The sequence below is a fragment of the Oncorhynchus masou genome, chromosome 6 (assembly GCF_036934945.1).
Source record: "Oncorhynchus masou masou isolate Uvic2021 chromosome 6, UVic_Omas_1.1, whole genome shotgun sequence".
NCBI lineage: Eukaryota > Metazoa > Chordata > Actinopteri > Salmoniformes > Salmonidae > Oncorhynchus > Oncorhynchus masou.
The window spans coordinates 81,786,414-81,801,726 of record NC_088217.1 but is presented as its reverse complement, the minus strand read 5'-3'; the positions used below and the strand labels follow the sequence as shown (position 1 = coordinate 81,801,726).

The 15,313-nt window shown below is 45.0% G+C and overlaps 1 protein-coding gene across 3 annotated transcripts in view; it reads left to right on the top strand.

Moving 5' to 3' along the window:
• LOC135542791 (interleukin-1 receptor accessory protein-like 1-B) overlaps positions 1-15,313 on the top strand; it is a 462,236-nt gene that overhangs the window by 400,063 nt on the left and 46,860 nt on the right. The gene's annotated exons all lie outside the window — the stretch shown is intronic.

Genomic DNA, 15,313 nt, shown 5'->3' with positions numbered 1-15,313 from the left:
GGGTTAGGGTTATGATAATGGGTTAGGGTTATGATTTGGGTTAGCGTTATGATACGGGTTAGCGTTATGATCCGGGTTAGGGTTAGGGTTATGATGATGTGGTTTAGGGTTATGATGTGGATTAGGGTTATGATTCGGGTTAGGGTTATGATGTGTGTTAGGGTTATGATCCGGGTTAGGGTTATGATCCGGGTTAGGGTTATGATTCGGGTTAGCGTTATGATCCGGGTTAGGGTTATGATGTGGTTTAGGGTTATGATGTGGGTTAGGGTTATGATACGAGTTAGTGTTATGATCCGGGTTAGGGTTATGATCCGGGTTAGGGTTATGATCCGGGTTAGCGTTATGATACGGGTTAGGGTTATGATACGGGTTAGGGTTATGATCCGGGTTAGGGTTATGATGTGGGTTAGGGTTATGATGTGGGTTAGGGTTATGATCCGGGTTAGGGTTATGATCCGGGTTAGGGTTATGATACGGGTTAGGGTTATGATACGGGTTAGGGTTATGATCCGGTTAGGGTTATGATTCATTCGGGTTAGCGTTATGATACGGGTTAGGGTTATGATCCGGTTAGGGTTATGATGTGGGTTAGGGTTATGATGTGGGTTAGGGTTATGATCCGGGTTAGGGTTATGATCCGGGTTATGATCCGGGTTAGGGTTATGATTCGGGTTAGGGTTATGATACGGGTTAGGGTTATGATGTGAGTTAGGGTTATGATATGAGTTAGGGTTTTGATCCGGGTTATGGTGATCGGGTTATGGTTATGATGCTGGTTTGAGTTATGATGTGGGTTAGGTTATGATTCGGGTTAGGGTTATGATTCGGGTTAGGGTTATGATACGGGTTAGCGTTATGATCCGGTTAGGGTTATGATGTGGTTTAGGGTTATGATGTGGGTTAGGGTTATGATACGGGTTAGGGTTATGATTTAGGGTTAGATCGTTATGATACGGGTTAGCATTATGATCCGGTTAGGGTTATGATGTGGTTTAGGGTTATGATGATGGATTAGGGTTATGATGATTCGGGTTAGGGTTATGATGTGTGTTAGGGTTATGATCCGGTTAGGGTTATGATCCGGGTTAGGGTTATGATTCGGGTTAGCGTTATGATACGGGTTAGGGTTATGATACGGGTTAGGGTTATGATCCGGGTTAGGGTTATGATGAGGGTTAGGTTATGATCCGGTTAGGTTATGATCCGGTTAGGGTTATGATTCGGTTAGGGTTATAGGGTTATGATGTGGGTTAGGGTTATGATCCGGGTTAGGGTTATGATCCGGGTTAGGGTTATGATACGGGTTAGGGTTATGATACGGGTTAGGGTTATGATCCGGGTTAGGGTTATGATTCGGGTTAGCGTTATGATACGGGTTAGGGTTATGATCCGGGTTAGGGTTATGATGTGGGTTAGGGTTATGATGTGGGTTAGGTTATGATCCGGGTTAGGGTTATGATCCGGTTAGGGTTATGATTCGGGTTAGCGTTATGATACGGGTTAGGGTTATGATGTGAGTTAGGGTTATGATGTGAGTTAGGGTTTTGATCCGGGTTATGGTGCGGGTTATGGTTATGATGCTGGTTTGAGTTATGATGTGGGTTAGGTTTATGATTCGGGTTAGGGTTATGATTCGGGTTAGGGTTATGATACGGGTTAGCGTTATGATCCGGGTTAGGGTTATGATGTGGTTTAGGGTTATGATGTGGGTTAGGGTTATGATACGGGTTAGGGTTATGATTTGGGTTAGCGTTATGATACGGGTTAGCATTATGATCCGTGTTAGGGTTATGATGTGGTTTAGGGTTATGATGTGGATTAGGGTTATGATTCGGGTTAGGGTTATGATGTGTGTTAGGGTTATGATCCGGGTTAGGGTTATGATCCGGATTAGGGTTATGATTCGGGTTAGCGTTATGATCCGGGTTAGGGTTATGATGTGGTTTAGGGTTATGATGTGGGTTAGGGTTATGATACGAGTTAGGGTTATGATCCGGGTTAGGGTTATGATCCGGGTTAGGGTTATGATAGGGTTATGATGTTTAGGGTTATGATCCGGGTTAGGGTTATGATCCGGGTTAGGGTTATGATCCGGGTTAGGGTTATGATACGAGTTAGGGTTATGATCCGGGTTAGGGTTATGGTGCGGGTTAGGGTTATGATGTGGGTTAGGGTTATGATCCGGGTTAGCGTTATGATACGGGTTAGGGTTATGATCCGGGTTAGCGTTATGATGTGGTTTAGGGTTATGATACGGGTTAGGGTTATGATGTGGTTTAGGGTTATGATACGGGTTAGGGTTATGATACGGGTTAGGGTTATGATACGGGTTAGGGTTATGATGTGGTTTAGGGTTATGATCCGGGTTATGGTGCGGGTTATGGTTATGATGTGAGTTAGTGTTATTATCCGGGTTAGGGTTATGATCCGGGTTAGGGTTATGATACGGGTTAGGGTTATGATGTGGGCATGTGTACTAGATGTTGTCTCCATATTCATCATCCCACTTGAAATCCACAATTTCATCCGCTTTTGGCTTTGAAATGGAAATTAATCTATAAGAGTTTTCTCTGTAGAGAATCCGGTAATACGAGAGATGGGTCATTTGGCACAATGTTTCACGACAGTGATATTTTACATACACATACATTAAAGATAATTAAAGATTGCTTCCTAGTCTTCAAGTGATGTGGTCTCCATCTACATTGGGTCTGAAGAGCCCTTGCACACATGGAAGGAGACCCTGTGGGAAAGCAACCAAGTGATGTAACACCCCTAATCTTGGATGACATTGTCATAACCTCTCTCTCACCTTCAAACTTTAATACAGTATTGTATCAGAGTCTCAGGAGGAATTCAGAGGATTCTTGTCAAACACACACACACACGGAGATGGCTCTCTAGCGTAATCGTCTCTATACTACGCTGACATGTGAAGGAGCATTAAATGAGGAGGGGCTGTCCCTAGGTACCTGTCAATCACAGGGATTGGAGAGCTCTCACAGTTGTTCCATCCCACCCTCCTCCTCCTTCACTCACATGCTGCTGCCTCTCTCTCTCTCTCTCTCTCTCTCTCTCTCTCTCTCTCTCTCTCTCTCTCTCTCTCTCTCTCTCTCTCTCTCTCCTCTCCTCTCCTCTCCTCTCCTCTCCTCTCCTCTCCTGTGTCCTCTATCCCCCATTATGCCTCTCATTAAGGCTTGATATATATATACTGGCACATCAGTGGGGGATTTGTCAGACCTTCTCAGCCTCATCAAACATCTAGTGTGCGTGTGTGTTGGGGGCCTACAATGTTTCCGCTCTCCTCTCTGGTGTTGTGTGATCACACTGGCTTCTCACTGCAGAGAACATCAAGGACCCCCACACCCTTTCATCTACCCTCCTCCTTCAGCTTCACACACACACACACACACACACACACACACACACACACAGACAGACAGACAGACAGACAGACAGACAGACAGACAGACAGACAGACAGACAGACAGACAGACAGACAGACAGACAGACAGACAGACATAATATGGAGAGGGGTGGTGAGGGATGGAGACAGATTTGATCCATGATGATTCCCAATGCTTTTCTACAGAGACAGATCTGACCCATGATGATTCCCAATGCTTTTCTACAGAGACAGATCTGACCCATGATGATTCCCAATGCTTTTCTACGGAGATAGATCTGACCCATGATGATTCCCAATGCTTTTCTACGGAGACAGATCTGACCCATGATGATTCCCAAAGCTTTTCTACAGAGACAGATCTGACCCATGGTGATTCCCAATGCTTTTCTACAGAGACAGATCTGACCCATGATGATTCCCAATGCTTTTCTACGGAGACAGATCTGACCCATGATGATTTCCAATGCTTTTCTACGGAGACAGATCTGACCCATGATGATTCCCAATGCTTTTCTACGGAGACAGATCTGACCCATGATGATTCCCAATGCTTTTCTACGGAGACAGATCTGACCCATGATGATTTCCAATGCTTTTCTACGGAGACAGATCTGACCCATGATGATTCCCAATGCTTTTCTACAGCCATTAAATCCATGTAGCGACACACATGGCCATGCAGACCTCTTTAAAAAGCCATCAGTGGAGATCCATCCTTCAGCCTCACGGTCCCCTGTCGCTGCCTGGCTGACCAAACTATGGAGAGGGGTGGAGAGGGATGGAGGAGGATGGAGAGGGATAAAGAGGGATGGAGGAGGATGGATGAGGATAAGAGGGCTGGGGAGGGATGGAGGAGAATGGAGAGGGATGGAGAAGTATAGAGAGGGAAAGAGGAGGATAAGAGGGCTAGAGAGGGATGGAGGAGGATATAGAGGGATGGAGGAGGATGGAGAGGGATGGAGACGTACAGAGAGATATGGAGGAGGATAAGAGGGCTGGAGAGGGATGGAGGAGGATAAGAGGGCTGGAGAGGGATGGAGGAGGATAAGAGGGCTGGAGAGGGATGGAGGAGAATGGAGAGGGATGGAGAAGTATAGAGAGGGATGGAGGAGAATGGAGAGGGATGGAGAAGTATAGAGAGGGATGGAGGAGGATAAGAGGGCTGAGAGGGATTGAGGAGGATAAGAGGGCTGGAGAGGGATGGAGGAGAATGGAGAGGGATGGAGAAGTATAGAGAGGGTTGGAGAAGTATAGAGAGGGATGGAGAAGTATAGAGAGGGATAGAGGAGGATAAGAGGGCTAGAGAGGGGTGGAGGAGGATATAGAGGGATGGAGGAGGATGGAGAGGGATGGAGACGTACAGAGAGATATGGAGGAGGATAAGAGGGCTGGAGAGGGATGGAGGAGGATAAGAGGGATGGAGAGGGATGGAGGAGAATAAGAGGGATGGAGAAGTATAGAGAGGGATGGAGGAGGATAAGAGGGCTGAGAGGGATTGAGGAGGATAAGAGGGCTGGAGAGGGATTGAGGAGGATAAGAGGGCTGGAGAGGGATGGAGAAGTATAGAGAGGGATGGAGGAGGATAAGAGGGCTGGAGAGGGGTGGAGGAGGATAAGAGGGCTGGAGAGGGATGGAGGAGGATAAGGGGGCTGAAGAGGGATGGAGGAGGATAAGAGGGCTGAGAGGGATGGGGGAGAATAAGAGGGCTGAGAGGGATGGAGGAGGATAAGAGGGATGGAGGAGGATAAAAGGGATAGAGAGGGATGGAGGGGGATAAGAGGGCTGGAGAGGGATGGAGGAGGATAAGAGGGATGGAGGAGGATAAAAGGGATAGAGAGGGATGGAGGAGGATAAGAGGGCTGAGAGGGATGGGGGAGAATAAGAGGGATGGAGGGGGATAAGAGGGCTGGAGAGGGATGGAGGAGGATAAGAGGGATGGAGGAGGATAAGATGGCTGAGAGGGATGGAGGAGGATAAGAGGGCTGAGAGGGATGGAGGAGGATAAGATGGCTGAGAGGGATGGAGGAGGATAAGAGGGATGGAGGAGGATAAAAGGGATAGAGAGGGATGGAGGGGGATAAGAGGGCTGGACAGGGATGGAGGAGGATAAGAGGGATGGAGGGGGATAAGAGGGCTGGAGAGGGATGGAGGAGGATAAGAGGGATGGAGGAGGATAAGAGGGATAGAGAGGGATGGAGGTGGATGGAGAGGGATGGAGGATGATGGAGAGGGATGGAGAGGGATAGAGAGGGATGGAGGAGGATAAGAGGGCTGAGAGCGATGGAGGAGGATGATGCCGTCTGCAGTTGCGTTCCTTTCTTTGTTTGCTGAAATGCATACCTTTTCAATAAACATGAATCAAATACCACCACCGACTGTTTACTTGTTGAGATTGGGACATGTGCATTTGTGCTGAATTGCCATCTTAGAACAATAGCAATGAGCAAACAGTCTGTGGTTATATTTGATTAACGTTTATTGAAATAGTATGGATTCCAGCAAACAGAAAGGACAAACATAGGTACAAGGTGGCCGTTTAATAATTAAAATGTCTTGAAGTGTTGATCTTGGGAGAATCAATGTAGTCGGAGCTAGATTCCACAAAGCCTGGTCTGGGCTCCATGCCATTGGGGAAGTTCTTCAGAAACTTCCTTCATCATGGAGAAGGATTTAGTTGTCTATCACCCCGGTAACTCCCCATCCTCAAAATCATTATGTTCTCTTGTTTGTGAATTACCGTACAGTGATTCCACTTGATGAAATGATTACAGATGCTTGAACTCTCTCAAGAGAGGACTGAATTCATTTAGGAACGAGATCATTAGAACAGTAGGGATGGGGGAGTGCATTATAAGAGATATCACCGTCTCTGTACCACATATCAATTGCAGACCAGATCACTCCATGATGTATGTCATTTAATCCTCTCATCTTAAGGTAAACCAGAAGGACTGCTCTGTATTACCTCTCACACATAACACCTCTGGGTTATATGACGGGATGAAACGGGTGACGTCTCCACGTCAGCCTCTGTATCTAGTCTACTGTATAGTCTGTTGAACGTCTCCACGTCAGTCTCTGTATCTAGTCTACTATATAGTCTGTTGAACGTCTCCACGTCAGCCTCTGTATCTAGTCTACTATATAGTCTGTTGAACGTTTCCACGTCAGTCTCTGTATCTAGTCTACTATATAGTCTGTTGAACGTCTCCACATCTCCACGTCGGCCTCTGTATCTAGTCTACTATATAGTCTGTTGAACGTCTCCACGTCAGCCTCTGTATCTAGTCTACTATATAGTCTGTTGAACGTCTCCACGTCAGCCTCTGTATCTAGTCTACTATATAGTCTGTTGAACGTTTCCACGTCAGCCTATATAGTCTGCCTCTGTATCTAGTCTACTATATAGTCTGTTGAACGCTCCACGTCAGTCTCTGTATCTAGTCTACTATATAGTCTGTTGAACGTCTCCACGTCTCTCCACGTCTGTTGAGCCTCTGTATCTAGTCTACTATATAGTCTGTTGAACGTCTCCACGTCAGCCTCTGTATCTAGTCTACTATATAGTCTGTTGAATCGTCTACCACGTCCACGTCAGCCTCTGTATCTAGTCTACTATATAGTCTGTTGAACGTCTCCACGTCAGTCTCTGTATCTAGTCTACTATATAGTCTGTTGAACGTCTCCACGTCAGCCTCTGTATCTAGTCTGCTATATAGTCTGTTGAACGTCTCCACGTCAGTCTCTGTATCTAGTCTACTATATAGTCTGTTGAACGTCTCCACGTCTCCACGTCAGCCTCTGTATCTAGTCTACTATTTAGTCTGTTGAACGTCTCCACGTCAGTCTCTGTATCTAGTCTACTATATAGTCTGTTGAACGTCTCCACGTCAGCCTCTGTATCTAGTCTACTATATAGTCTGTTGAACGTCTCCACGTCAGCCTCTGTATCTAGTCTACTATATAGTCTGTTGAACGTCTCCACGTCAGTCTCTGTATCTAGTCTACTATATAGTCTGTTGAACGTCTCCACGTCAGCCTCTGTATCTAGTCTACTATATAGTCTGTTGAACGTCTCCACGTCAGTCTCTGTATCTAGTCTACTATATAGTCTGTTGAACGTCCCCACGTCAGCCTCTGTATCTAGTCTACTATATAGTCTGTTGAACGCCTCCACGTCTCCACGTCAGTCCTCTGTATCTAGTCTACTATATAGTCTGTTGAACGCTCCACGTCAGCCTCTGTCTAGTCTACTACTGTTGAACAGCCCTCTGTATCTAGTCTACTATATAGTCTGTTGAACGTCTCCACGTCAGCCTCTGTATCTAGTCTACTATATAGTCTGTTGAACGTCTCCACGTCAGTCTCTGTATCTAGTCTACTATATAGTCTGTTGAACGCCTCCACGTCAGTCTCTGTATCTAGTCTACTATATAGTCTGTTGAACGTCTCCACGTCAGCCTCTGTATCTAGTCTACTATATAGTCTGTTGAACGTCTCCACGTCAGCCTCTGTATCTAGTCTACTATATAGTCTGTTGAACGTCTCCACGTCAGTCTCTGTATCTAGTCTACTATATAGTCTGTTGAACGTCTCCACGTCAGCCTCTGTATCTAGTCTACTATATAGTCTGTTGAACGTCTCCACGTCTCCACGTCAGCCTCTGTATCTAGTCTACTATATAGTCTGTTGAACGTCTCCACGTCTCCACGTCAGTCTCTGTATCTAGTCTACTATATAGTCTGTTGAACGTCTCCACGTCTCTGTATCTAGTCTACTATATAGTCTGTTGAACGTCTCTGTATCTAGTCTACTATATAGTCTGTTGAACGTCTCCACGTCAGCCTCTGTATCTAGTCTACTATATAGTCTGTTGAACGTCCACGTCAGCCACGTCTACTATATAGTCTGTTGAACGTCTCCACGTCAGTCTCTGTATCTAGTCTACTATATAGTCTGTTGAACGTCTCCACTAGTCTACTATATAGTCTGTTGAACGTCTCCAGTCAGCCTCTGTATCTAGTCTACTATATAGTCTGTTGAACGTCTCCACGTCAGCCTCTGTATCTAGTCTACTATATAGTCTGTTGAACGTCTCCACGTCAGTCTCTGTATCTAGTCTACTATATAGTCTGTTGAACGTCTCCACGTCAGCCTCTGTATCTAGTCTACTATATAGTCTGTTGAACGTCTCCACGTCAGCCTGTATCTAGTCTATCTAGTCTACTATATAGTCTGTCTGAACGTCTCCACGTCAGTCTCTGTATCTAGTCTACTATATAGTCTGTTGAACGTCTCCACGTCAGCCTCTGTATCTAGTCTACTATATAGTCTGTTGAACGTCTCCACGTCAGCCTCTGTATCTAGTCTACTATATAGTCTGTTGAACGTCTCCACGTCAGCCTCTGTATCTAGTCTACTATATAGTCTGTTGAACGTCTCCACGTCAGTCTCTGTATCTAGTCTACTATATAGTCTGTTGAACGTCTCTCCACGTCAGCCTCTGTATCGTCAGTCCTCTGTATCTAGTCTACTATATAGTCTGTTGAACGTCTCCACGTCAGTCTCTGTATCTAGTCTACTATATAGTCTGTTGAACGTCTCCACGTCAGCCTCTGTATCTAGTCTACTATATAGTCTGTTGAACGTCTCCACGTCAGTCTCTGTATCTAGTCTACTATATAGTCTGTTGAACGTCTCCACGTCAGCCTCTGTATCTAGTCTACTATATAGTCTGTTGAACGTCTCCACGTCAGCCTCTGTATCTAGTCTACTATATAGTCTGTTGAACGTCTCCACGTCTCCACGTCAGTCTCTGTATCTAGTCTACTATATAGTCTGTTGAACGCTCCACGTCTCTGTATCTAGTCGTCAGCCTCTGTATCTAGTCTACTATATAGTCTGTTGAACGCCTCCACGTCAGTCTGTATCTAGTCTACTATATAGTCTGTTGAACGTCTCCACGTCAGCCTCTGTATCTAGTCTACTATATAGTCTGTTGAACGTCTCCACGTCAGCCTCTGTATCTAGTCTACTATATAGTCTGTTGAACGTCTCTCCACGTCAGTCAGCCTCTGTATCTAGTCTACTATATAGTCTGTTGAACGTCTCCACGTCAGTCTCTGTATCTAGTCTACTATATAGTCTGTTGAACGTCTCCACGTCAGTCTCTGTATCTAGTCTACTATATAGTCTGTTGAACGTCTCCACGTCAGCCTCTGTATCTAGTCTACTATATAGTCTGTTGAACGTCTCCACGTCAGCCTCTGTATCTAGTCTACTATATAGTCTGTTGAACGTCTCCACGTCAGTCTCTGTATCTAGTCTACTATATAGTCTGTTGAACGCTCCACATCTCACGTCGTATCTAGTCTCTGTATCTAGTCTACTAGTCTATAGTCTGTTGAACGTCTCCACGTCAGCCTCTGTATCTAGTCTACTATATAGTCTGTTGAACGTCTCCACGTCAGCGTCTCTGTCAGCCTCTGTATCTAGTCTACTATATAGTCTGTTGAACGCGTCTGTTGAACTCTCCACGTCAGTCTCTGTATCTAGTCTACTATATAGTCTGTTGAACGCCTCCATCTCTGTATCTAGTCTACTATATAGGTGTTGAACGTCTCCACGTCAGCCTCTGTATCTAGTCTACTATATAGTCTGTTGAACGTCTCCACGTCAGTCTCTGTATCTAGTCTACTATATAGTCTGTTGAACGTCTCCACGTCAGCCTCTGTATCTAGTCTACTATATAGTCTGTTGAACGTCTCCCACGTCAGTCTCTGTATCTAGTCTACTATATAGTCTGTTGAACGTCTCCACGTCAGTCTCTGTATCTAGTCTACTATATAGTCTGTTGAACGTCTCCACGTCAGTCTCTGTATCTAGTCTACTATATAGTCTGTTGAACGTCTCCACGTCAGCCTCTGTATCTAGTCTACTATATAGTCTGTTGAACGTCTCCACGTCAGCCTCTGTATCTAGTCTACTATATAGTCTGTTGAACGTCTCCACGTCAGTCTCTGTATCTAGTCTACTATATAGTCTGTTGAACATCTCCACGTCAGCCTCTGTATCTAGTCTACTATATAGTCTGTTGAACGCCTCCACGTCAGCCTCTGTATCTAGTCTACTATATAGTCTGATGAACGTCTCCAGCCTCTGTATCTAGTCTACTATATAGTCTGTAACGCCTCTAGTCTCTGTATCTAGTCTACTATATAGTCTGTTGAACGCCTCCACGCCAGCCTCTGTATCTAGTCTATATATAGTCAGTCTCTGTATCTAGTCTACTATATAGTCTGTTGAACGTCTCCACGTCAGCCTCTGTATCTAGTCTACTATATAGTCTGTTGAACGTCTCCACGTCAGCCTCTGTATCTAGTCTACTATATAGTCTGTTGAACGTCTCCTAGTCTACTATATAGTCAGCCTCTCTGTATCTAGTCTACTATATAGTCTGTTGAACGTCTCCACGTCAGCCTCTGTATCTAGTCTACTATATAGTCTGTTGAACGTCCCCACGTCAGCCTCTGTATCTAGTCTACTATATAGTCTGTTGAAAGTCTCCACGTCAGCCTCTGTATCTAGTCTACTATATAGTCTGTTGAACGTCTCCACATCTCCACGTCAGCCTCTGTATCTAGTCTACTATATAGTCTGTTGAACGTCTCCACGTCAGCCTCTGTATCTAGTCTACTATATAGTCTGTTGAACGTCTCCACGTCAGTCTCTGTATCTAGTCTACTATATAGTCTGTTGAACGTCTCCACGTCAGCCTCTGTATCTAGTCTACTATATAGTCTGTTGAACGTCTCCAGTCAGTCTCTGTATCTAGTCCTATATAGTCTGTTGAACGTCTCCACGTCTCCTCTCAGTATCTAGTCTACTATATAGTCTGTTGAACGTCTCCACGTCAGTCTCTGTATCTAGTCTACTATATAGTCTGTTGAACGTCTCTCCACGTCAGTCTCTGTATCTAGTCTACTATATAGTCTGTTGAACGTCTCCACGTCAGCCTCTGTATCTAGTCTACTATATAGTCTGTTGAACGTCTCCACGTCAGCCTCTGTATCTAGTCTACTATATAGTCTGTTGAACGTCTCCACGTCAGTCTCTGTATCTAGTCTACTATATAGTCTGTTGAACGTCTCCACGTCAGCCTCTGTATCTAGTCTACTATATAGTCTGTTGAACGTCTCCACGTCTCCACGTCAGTCTCTGTATCTAGTCTACTATATAGTCTGTTGAACGTCTCCACGTCAGCCTCTGTATCTAGTCTACTATATAGTCTGTTGAACGTCTCCACGTCAGTCTCTGTATCTAGTCTACTATATAGTCTGTTGAACGTCTCCACGTCTCCACGTCAGTCTCTGTTATCTAGTCTACTATATAGTCTGTTGAACGTCTCCACGTCAGCCTCTGTATCTAGTCTACTATATAGTCTGTTGAACTGTCCACGTCAGCCTCTGTCTAGTCTACTATAGTCTGTTGAACGTCTCCACGTCAGCCTCTGTATCTAGTCTACTATATAGTCTGTTGAACGTCTCCACGTCAGCCTCTGTATCTAGTCTACTATATAGTCTGTTGAACGTCTCCACGTCAGTCTCTGTATCTAGTCTACTATATAGTCTGTTGAACGTCTCCACGTCAGCCTCTGTATCTAGTCTACTATATAGTCTGTTCTACGTCTCCACGTCAGCCTCTGTATCTAGTCTACTATATAGTCTGTTGAACGTCTCCACGTCAGTCTCTGTATCTAGTCTACTATATAGTCTGTTGAACGTCTCCACGTCAGTCTCTGTATCTAGTCTACTATATAGTCTGTTGAACGTCTCCACGTCAGCCTCTGTATCTAGTCTACTATATAGTCTGTTGAACGTCTCCACGTCAGTCTCTGTATCTAGTCTACTATATAGTCTGATGAACGTCTCCACGTCAGTCTCTGTATCTAGTCTACTATATAGTCTGTTGAACGTCTCTGTATCTAGTCTACTATATAGTCTGTTGAACGTCTCCAGTCTCTGTATCTAGTCTACTATATAGTCTGTTGAACGTCTCCACGTCAGTCTCTGTATCTAGTCTACTATATAGTCTGTTGAACGTCTCCACGTCAGTCTCTGTATCTAGTCTACTATATAGTCTGTTGAACGTCTCAGCCTCTGTATCTAGTCTACTATATAGTCTGTTGAACGTCTCCAGCCTCTGTATCTAGTCTACTATATAGTCTGTTGAACGTCTCCACGAACGTCTCTAATAGTCTGTCTCCACGTCAGCCTCTGTATCTAGTCTACTATATAGTCTGTTGAACGTCTCCACGTCAGCCTCTGTATCTAGTCTACTATATAGGTGTTGAACGTCTCCACGTCAGTCTCTGTATCTAGTCTACTATATAGTCTGTTGAACGTCTCCACGTCAGTCTCTGTATCTAGTCTACTATATAGTCTGTTGAACGTCTCCACGTCAGCCTCTGTATCTAGTCTACTATATAGTCTGTTGAACGTCTCCACGTCTCCAGCCTCTGTATCTAGTCTACTATATAGAGCATCTGTTGAACGTCTCCACGTCAGTCCTCTCTCAGCCTCTGTATCTAGTCTACTATATAGGTGTTGAACGTCTCCACGTCAGCCTCTGTATCTAGTCTACTATATAGTCTCCACGTTCTGAATCTAGTCTACTATACGTCAGTCTCTGTATCTAGTCTACTATATAGTCTGTTGAACGTCTCCACGTCAGTCTCTGTATCTAGTCTACTATATAGTCTGTTGAACGTCTCCACGTCTCCACGTCAGCCTCTGTATCTAGTCTACTATATAGGTGTTGAACGTCTCCACGTCAGCCTCTCTATCTAGTCTACTATATAGGTGTTGAACGTCTCCACGTCAGCCTCTGTATCTAGTCTACTATATAGTCTGTTGAACGTCTCCACGTCAGTCTCTGTATCTAGTCTACTATATAGTCTGTTGAACGTCTCCACGTCAGCCTCTGTATCTAGTCTACTATATAGTCTGTTGAACGTCTCCACGTCAGTCTCTGTATCTAGTCTACTATATAGTCTGTTGAACGTCTCCACGTCTCCACGTCAGCCTCTGTATCTAGTCTACTATATAGGTGTTGAACGTCTCCACGTCAGCCTCTGTATCTAGTCTACTATATAGTCTGTTGAACGTCTCCACGTCAGTCTCTGTATCTAGTCTACTATATAGTCTGTTGAACGTCTCCACGTCAGCCTCTGTATCTAGTCTACTATATAGTCTGTTGAACGTCTCCACGTCAGCCTCTGTATCTAGTCTACTATATAGTCTGTTGAACGTCTCCACGTCAGTCTCTGTATCTAGTCTACTATATAGTCTGTTGAACTCCACGTCAGTCTCTGTATCTAGTCTACTATATAGTCAGTCTCTGTATCTAGTCTACTATATAGTCTGTTGAACGTTTCCACGTCAGCCTCTGTATCTAGTCTACTATATAGTCTGTTGAACGTCTCCACGTCAGCCTCTGTATCTAGTCTACTATATAGTCTGTTGAACGTCTCCACTATATAGTCTGTTGAACGTCTCCACATCTCCATGTCAGTCTCTGTATCTAGTCTACTATATAGTCTGTTGAACGTCCCCACGTCAGCCTCTGTATCTAGTCTACTATATAGTCTGTTGAACGTCTCCACGTCAGCCTCTGTATCTAGTCTACTATATAGTCTGTTGAACGTCTCCACGTCAGTCTCTGTATCTAGTCTACTATATAGTCTGTTGAACGTCTCCACGTCAGCCTCTGTATCTAGTCTACTATATAGTCTGTTGAACGTCTCCACGTCAGCCTCTGTATCTAGTCTACTATATAGTCTGTTGAAAGTCTCCACGTCAGCCTCTGTATCTAGTCTACTATATAGTCTGTTGAACGTCTCCACATCTCCACGTCAGCCTCTGTATCTAGTCTACTATATAGTCTGTTGAACGTCTCCACGTCAGTCTCTGTATCTAGTCTACTATATAGTCTGTTGAACGTCTCCATGTCAGTCTCTGTATCTAGTCTACTATATAGTCTGTTGAACGTCTCCACGTCAGCCTCTGTATCTAGTCTACTATATAGTCTGTTGAACGTCTCCACGTCAGCCTCTGTATCTAGTCTACTATATAGTCTTTTGAACGTCTCCATGTCAGTCTCTGTATCTAGTCTACTATATAGTCTGTTGAACGTCTCCACGTCAGCCTCTGTATCTAGTCTACTATATAGTCTGTTGAACATCATTGTCCCTTCTCTGTCTCCCTAACAAACTCCTCCCGCCTTCCTCCTCTCTCCTCTACCTCCTCTCCACTTCCTCCCCCTCCTTCCACCAACCTCCTCCCCCTTCTCACCTCCTCCCCCTTCCTCCACCTCTTCCTCTCCCCCTCCTGACACCTCTTCCTCTCCCCTCCTCCACCTCCTCTTCACTTCCTCCTACTCCTCCCTCCAACCTCCTCCCACCAACCTCCTCACCTCCTCCTCTCCCCTTCCTTCATCTCTCCCCCCCACCCTCCTCCACCTTCTCCTCCCCTACTCCAACAGGTCTTGCCACCTTATCTCTTTCATGGATCCTTCATGGAGCCTCAGTTAGAAGCAGTTGGGTGTTGGAAAGCTAAGAGCATTACCACAACTGTAAATACTAGATTCCCCATGTCAGTCTGCCTTCCACTTCCACCATCTGTACTGCACTGTGTATTTGACCTGATGTACTTCCCCCATCCTTCCCAGACATGATGAAGAGGAGAAATGTGATTGATTGTTCTGAACCACATTCAAGTGTCCCCAAGGGAGAGGAGAACAACAGCAAGTGACATTCGTACAGTTGTCTTTTCGCATTATTAGGCTCAGTGTCATAAAAGAGACAGAATGGCGGCCGATATCTGTAAACACTAAAGAATAGAG